Source organism: Alosa sapidissima, chromosome 14 (assembly GCF_018492685.1).
Source record: "Alosa sapidissima isolate fAloSap1 chromosome 14, fAloSap1.pri, whole genome shotgun sequence".
Taxonomy (NCBI): Eukaryota; Metazoa; Chordata; class Actinopteri; order Clupeiformes; family Clupeidae; genus Alosa; species Alosa sapidissima.
In genome coordinates this window covers 26,924,625-26,932,124 of record NC_055970.1, presented here as the reverse complement: position 1 = coordinate 26,932,124, position 7,500 = coordinate 26,924,625, and positions in this window count along the sequence as shown.

Sequence of the window (7,500 nt, the reverse complement as noted above, 5' to 3'; positions counted from 1 at the left end):
AACGGAAGCCTTGTGTGGCCAACTATGATGCTGATAAATGGAACTCTCTTGAAAGGGTCTATAAATACTTGCAGCCATTGGAAACTGTAGAACATAAAGGCTTGTGTGGAAGGAGAAGTCATTTATTTATTTCATATTTCTCAATGTGAGGACGCCCAGGCACTTATGAATCAATGTTCACATGTGGATTTAGAGCAAAGCCCTGCAATGATGTGAGCATGGTTCCATATGAATAAACTGAAGATGGTGATACTGGCAATTACTCGATATTCAATCATTGGACACTGGTGGTGATGGCCATTATGGTAATGATGAGGATGAATCTGAGTACTGCAGGAGTAGTTGGTACAGTGCCACTCTGGGAGTATTTGACTTGCAGTTTGAATATTAACCACTGGGTGGCAGTATTTGCCAACACATCTCTTACCTGAACTACATGTTTGAGCTTCCGTCTCGCCATCTCCCAGTGTCCCGGTGGTGTGGCACCCTGGCAGCCCAGCTCAGAAGACTGTAGAGGGGGGTACAACGCCGGGAACGAACCAGCACCACTTCCCTGGGGAGTGTTCACCTCAGTCACCTCCAGACACAGAGTTGATAAACTATGCAACACAGGACAAGGAGACAGGAGCGCGAGGCTCACTTAGAGAGAAATTATGCTCAGTGGGTGATATAGAGAGGTCTGTGTCTAGACTGTGTCTGGCTGGAGGTGGGGAGTGTATCTCTCTCTCTCTCTCTCTTTCTCTGTGTGTGTGTGTGTGTGTGTGTGTGTGTGTGTGTGTGTGTGTGTGTGTGTGTGTGCGCGCGCGCACGTGCATGCATGTGTGTGTTGTGCCTGTTTTTTATTTGCTGGTGGTGGTGGTGATTTAGAAACATTGCATTGAGAGTTAAAGGGAGAGAGGAATAGAAGACACACATTCACAGAGAGAGAGAAGAGAGTGAGAGAGAGAGAAGAGAAGAGAGAAAGAGAGAGAAGAGAGAGAGTAAGCACTAGAGAGTGATAGAAAAATGAATCCTGCATCATCATTTTAATTTGCAAATCAATTTTACGGAGGAGAAATGATCTCACGCATCCCCATCTATCTGGTTTTTAATCAAGCAGACATATGATTACTACCACACTGCATTATGAATAATCGTATGCTGACACATCAACACCACAACACACACACTCACTCACTTATGGGCACCCAGGGGTTCTGTTCTGCACACAAACACACACACACACACACACAAAGACACACAGACACCCACACACACACAGACAGGCTGGTAAACAGTCATGTACAAACACACGCGCACACACACACACACACACACACACACACACACACACACACACACACACACACACACACACACACACACACACTCTCTCTCATGGGTACCCACGGGTTCTGTTCAATCAGGCTGCATTCGTACAGAGTCTGAAGAGTTTGGACAGGTCTGGGCATAGATGGGGTGGATGAGTTGTTACCATGCTAGAAAACATTATGGAGCAATGACCAATCATGAAGCACTAGTGTGGAAGGAGTGGATGATTGGTGGAGAAACAACATGAGCCACACCCATTCACATGAGCGGGAAACCCACTGAGGGATGATCGAGGAGTATGTCAATGATTAAGAAATAATCACACACACACACACACACACACACACACACACACACAAACACACAAACACACAAACACACACACAAATATTCTCTCTTTCTCTCTCTGACTGGTCATCAATTCCCCTGTCTCTCTCTGTTATGTGTAGATTCCCGCAGTTTAATCTGTTTGATCTGAACGCCCTGATTTCTTTGAGTCTCAGGGCAGTGTTGCCCCCGGCAACACATGACTTCTATCATTTATTACTGATTGAACCAGTTGGAGATAGAGAGAGAGAGACAGAAAGGACGGAGGGAAGGAGGGAGAGTGAAACCAGGAGAGATAAACAAAGCCCATGTGTGTATGTGAGTAAGAAGGAAAGATCAAGAGAAAGAAAGAAAGATTAAAAAACAGTCATGGAGAGTGAGTGTGAGAGAGATCAAGAAAAATGGAGAGATAAACACAGAATATGCATGAAAGAAAGAGTGATATGGAGGGATAGAAAGAGTGCAGAAAAGAAATATATAAACAGACAGAATGTATGAGAGAGGAGGGGAGATGAGCAGATGGGATGTATGACAAAGCAACAGAGAGACTGTGAGAGAGAGAGAGAGAGGAAGAGACAGACGGAGACTAAATGGGGAAGCCAGACAGAATGATATGGAAAGAAACAGATCACAAAAGAGAGAACGAGACAAATGCCTCTTTCGCACTGTAGAGACTTTTTGCAGTTTGCATTCGGACAGCATGGAACTAGAGTATCGTTTCCCAACTTTAGGGTCAGGAACCTATGTGGGGTCGCTTGAAATTAAAATGGGGTCGCCTGAGATAGCCTACCGGTTATCTTACAATTGAACAGTACGTTTCATTAAAATATAGATACATTAAATAGAAAAATATCAAAAATCCCATAACATATTGATCACTGAGAGCATACTCACTAACTGCATCTCTGTATGGTACGGCAACTGCAATGCTGCTGATAGCAAGGCACTACAAAGAGTAGTGAAATCTGCCCAAAGGACAATTGGCTCCCAACTCCCCTCCATCCACAACCCATATCATAAACACTGTACAAACAAAGCCAAATCCATTGTCAAGGATGCCACCCACCCAAACCATCTGTCTAGCATTTGCACTTTAGCTGTTACTAGTTTACCTGTTATATATATATATTTGCTGAACATAAAAATTGCACAAGAAGTCTGCAGAGACTGACTACGGTCACGCGACAAATGTCTGCTGGACAGATGAGAAGAATAAGGAAGAAAACAATGCTAATTCTTTTTTAATACTTCCTGATACCATGAGCTTCTAGTTTGTCAATAAACTTTAGTAGCTAGTAACTAAATAGCAATCAATAGCATTAATTATGTTCATGTAATAATTGGGATACTAATGTGTGTTAAGTAATCTCAGAGTTCCTACTGTGTGCAAATGCAAACAGGAAAAAGCCCTAGGAACTTTGTAGTTCTAGGGGTAGCCTCTCCAGTTAGTAGTTAGTAGAATTGTGTAGTTCTAGGGTTAGCCTTTCCAGTTAGTTAGAACTGTGTAGTTCTAGGGGTAGCCTCTCCAGTTAGTAGTTAGTAGAACTGTGTAGTTCTAGGGGTAGCCTCTCCAGGTAGTAGTTAGTAGACCTATGTAGTTCTAGGGGTAGCCTCTCCAGTTAGTAGTTAGAACTTCTTAGATTGATTGATTGATTGATTTGTTTATTTAAGTGTCAAACACCATGGTGCACAGCCCTCATGGGCGTATTAGACACTGCAGTAATAATTTCACAGTTATCTCCAGATACCACTTGACGTAACACAGAACCCAACATAACATAACTAAACCACTAAAAATAAGTACACATACAAATAGAGATGGCTTGTCATATGGGATACAGAATACTTTGCCGCAGATACCAGGTCTTTTCTATAAATTTTGCCAAAGCAAAAACATCATTTTCAAACAGCCAGCACAAAATCTCCCCTTCATATTTCCAAAATATATCAGGATTTTTAACTGAATTGATTCAAAAAGAGAGTTCCTTAAGTCGCAGTATAAAGGACAATAAAAAACAAAATGAAATTCATCTTCCACAGATCACAGAATTCACAATAATTCACACAAACGTAAGTGTTCAGGTGTACCTTTAAATCGACCCACTTCCACTGCCAGAGGTAAGGTACTCAATTGAGCACAGAGGGACCTCTGTCTTCTCTTTAGATTAAGGAAAATATAAGGTTCGGTAACATAATCATTCTTAAACTGAACATAATTTCTAAGTTTTGGCTTTTTCCATATGTCCTGTTTCCATTGATCTTCATATTTACTTAACAATCTTTGTCTGACAACATTTATATTACATTGCAAATTATTTCGTTACATTATATGCAAGTCAGACGCAGAAAGTATTATTGAAACCTCTCCAGACCAGGGGTGATGCTTTGCTCTATCCCAATTTAAAATTTTCCTAGTTAGCCTTTCCTCTGGCAGACTGACAAGGCGGTTCCACAATCGCACCATTTCACACCTTTGTTTTACAATACATGGATCCCATACTGCATCCCCATTAACAGCTACATTTGCTGCATATTTATGCACACCGACAAAACAGTTACAGTCAAAAACCTCTTAAAAGCCCCAAACTCCTGCAGCATAAAACAAAACTGAGTCAACCAAAGATTTATACAGTTGTGTAAATGTAGAAAAACCAAGATCTGTACATAGTTTCATTTTACTCAACACAGAACCTAATGCTCTTCCAGCAGACTCTGCTAGTACTTTCCTTCCCTCTTAGAAGTGTTGTGTTCGAATGCACCTAAAGAGAAAGGAACAGCCATCTCTGGCTGTGCACCCTAATATTTAAATCAGCCATCTCTGGCTGTGCACCCAAATATTTAAATCAGCCATCTCTGGCTGTGCACCCAAATATTCAAATCAGCCTTTTCTGTTTCATATGGCAAGAAAAGCTCACAGAGACGCTAAATTGCTTCTCCAGACTGGTTTGCTGATTAATGCCTGCGTTTTTACTATGTTTAGCCTTACAAAACACATGAACAGATCTAAAGTAAAGAATTTCTATTAGGCTATGTCATTTCCCCTTCTCTCTTCTTTAGCCTACAACTTAGGCTACGTTCAGGCTAGGCTTCTTTTTTCAAAATATTCAAAATATTAGCGAAGATGCAGTTGATTTTAAGATCCAGGTTTAATGTAGCCTATGTGGCTTACCCTAAGTGACACATGCAATGCAGCTGCATGATAAAGAATAGCTTAAGCCTATAGCCTGCAGTGGAAATATTGGCTATTTTCAACTTGCATGCTTTATGACAATGGGACAACAGACACTTCACCTACTTTAGGTAAGGCAGGAACAGCAGAACAGTTGTCCGTGTTTGTACATAACGTAATTTTAACATTTACAGTAATTCACACATTGAATAAATTGTAGGAAATGAATAGCATACACGCTTGCTAATTGTGTAGAGGGGATAATATTTATGTATTTCTCGGATAAAACCGTTCTGATCTTTCCTTAAACTTCATCTGTGTGAAGCTAATAAAGACATAAAGTTCTCTCTCTCGTCTCCCTAACCTCCTAGTCTCTTTAACTTCTCCCACTTTCTCCCTAGTCTCCTCATCTCTGTAACTTCTCCCAATTTTTCCATAGTCTCCTAGTCTCTTTAACTTCTCCTTCGTCTCCCTAACCTCCTAGTCTCTTTAACTTCTCCCACTTTCTCCCCTCACTTCTACCTGCTGTTCTTCTCTCCTTCCCTCTCGTCTACCTTCTCCTCTCTTTCCCTTTCATCTCGTCTCTTCTCTCCTCTGCTCTCCTCTCGTCTGTTCCCAGTTAGAGGCAGGGAGCTCAGGCAGGCTACAGGTGAGGCAGCGGACTGTGTGCAGTTGTGATGCCAGGGCTGTGGGGTTCATTTGCAACTGGTGTCGCTCCTGGTGGAAATGGGCAAGAAAAAACTCCCATCCTGCCATCTGCCGGGCCAGGTGTGCTGGCACCACTCTTCACGGTGACAGCGCAGGCCCATGGACACACAGACACACACACACAGACACACACACACACACACACTCCACCTCCTCTTCATCTATCTGTTGCCATGGAAACCTCTCTTCCTCCTCCTCAGTGTGGCCTGTTTTCTCATCTGGCATATCCATCCATCAGAGACAGACACCCACAGTAGAATCCGTCTGACACTGTTCAGGCCGTTAACTGGCCCAGTCACTCCCCAGAGAACATTTCACATATGTTGACAATGAAGGTACTCACCGACTGTCAGTTGGCATGGAAACCCCATTCTTCATATCCTTCACACTCCTCTTCACAGTAGTCTGTTGGCATGGTAACAGTAGCCAATTCCTCTTTGCTGCATTTCCTCACTTGTTAACTGTTGGTGCGGAGGCATTCAGATTGTTGTCTTTTAGAATCTTCTGAATGGAATTGTAGAGGAGTTCTTATAGCAACCTGTTAGCAAAGCTCCGCTTTAACCCTCTCTGCTGTGTGTGGAGTCTGCTTCACCTTTGAAAACTAAAAACATTTTTCTACAGTCCATCACCTGTGCCTAACCAGATGCTTAATACAAGCCTGGCCATAACTAGACGAGCCTGACCATAACAGTGCCTTTGGAGGAGCCTGACCATAACAGTGCCTTTGGAGGAGCCTGACCATAACAGTGCCTTTGGAGGAGCCTGACCATAACAGTGCCTTTAGAGGAGCCTGACCATAACAGTGCCTTTGGAGGAGCCTGACCATAACAGTGCCTTTGGAGGAGCCTGACCATAACAGTGCCTTTGGCACTTTCAAAGTGATGACCGCTGCTGGATTGTACAGTATGTGTGAGTGCTGAGTGGACTCGGCTCAGTTTCCTGCCGCTGCCGTACCTTAGCGGAGCGGCTCAGGACCCGGGCACTTGTTCAGGCCTTTACCCTCAGTAGTCCTCTCTCAGAACACACAACCACACTCAGGGGCCTGCAGGCCATCTCTCTCTCTCTCTCTCTCACACACACACACACACACACACACACACACACACACACACACAACCACACACACACACACAACCACGCTCAGGGGTCCGCAGGCCATCTCTGCAGATTAACCCTCTTTGATTAGTCATGTGTTTGCAGTGTGTGTGTGTGTGTGTGTGTGTGTGTGTGTGTATGTGTGTGTGAGAGAGTTGTGTTTGTACTGTATGTGTACACATGAGTGTCTATGAGTGTGTGTGTGTGTGTGTGCATGAGTGTGTGTGCCAGGCTTATCTTATGCCTCCGTGCCTGATTTCTTACTTAATTAAGAATCGTTGTATCAGTGTGGGGTCAGTCTCTGGTCAGAGGTGTGTGTGTGTGTGTGTGTGTGTGTCCGTGTGTCCTGACCCCAAGTAAAGGATCAACTGCGTGGGTTAACCTTTCCACACACACACACACACACACACACACAATCTGCACACACACACACACACAGTCCACACACACTTTGGCTCAGCCCCACTTCAAAAGATCAGCCGATCAGTGGCTGCATTTACAGTATAGCAAAAACGGGTGTGTTATTGGGGCTTTTGCGTCATGAAAGGGATTAAAGCAGAGACCAGGTCATTTACTGGGACATACCAGAGCCAACACTGATTAGGGTCTGGCCTCCCAGTGTCCAGTGTGAGTGTGTGTGTGTGTGTGTGTGTGTGTGTGTGTGCGTGCGTGTGGATTAATCTAGTGTCCAGTGGGTTATATTAGGCCTTTGATCCTCTAAAGTTGTTGCAATGAGAGTTCTACAATCAAACTGTATTGTACTTAATGAAGTTAAAGGACAAGTTCGGTATTTTACACTTAAAGCCCTGTTTTCAGATAGTTTATGATTAAATAGAACGTTTAAGATTGAAATTTGGACACATGATGCTGTCCTGAGAATTTTCGGTTTC